Below are 517 nucleotides of genomic sequence, written 5' to 3'. Positions count from 1 at the left end.
CATACATGTTCTGAGTAATGCAAAGGTGTTGGGGTCACAAGCTAAGTACATGTAGTGTATGTTCAAAAAATCTTCAGAATATCAGTTACCTGAGCAAGAAGCTCAAATGAGCTTTCCTTAGTTTGGCCTGAAAATGTATACATAATTATGAGTATATGTATATGTGTATATATATAACCTATGAATATACATGTATGTTAACTTTTAACATTTCCTGCAGAAACACAGGCCAACAAACTTGCAAGAAGGCATCTCTGGGTGAAAGGAATTCAAATGTATACAAATGAAGGAATATGTTCTTCAAAGGGAGATAATCAATATTTCTTGCAGAAACTCTCATGTAGTCAAGATTCAATACCTTCACAAACTTGCCCTAAGGGCTAGGGTAGACCACAATAGGGAAGTCAGATTTTTGCAAAGAAATATATGCAAATGAAAATACTGGTATTCAGAGTAAATAAAAGCATTCCCAAATGGTGTAGAATTGGTGTAGAATCAAGCTCAAATATGGTCAAAG

This window comes from Saccostrea echinata, unplaced genomic scaffold (assembly GCF_033153115.1).
Source record: "Saccostrea echinata isolate AGI-Se365-2 ecotype Australia unplaced genomic scaffold, CSIRO_AGI_Sech_v1 ptg000022l, whole genome shotgun sequence".
In the NCBI taxonomy this organism is placed as follows: domain Eukaryota; kingdom Metazoa; phylum Mollusca; class Bivalvia; order Ostreida; family Ostreidae; genus Saccostrea; species Saccostrea echinata.
This window is presented reverse-complemented; position numbering follows the sequence as displayed.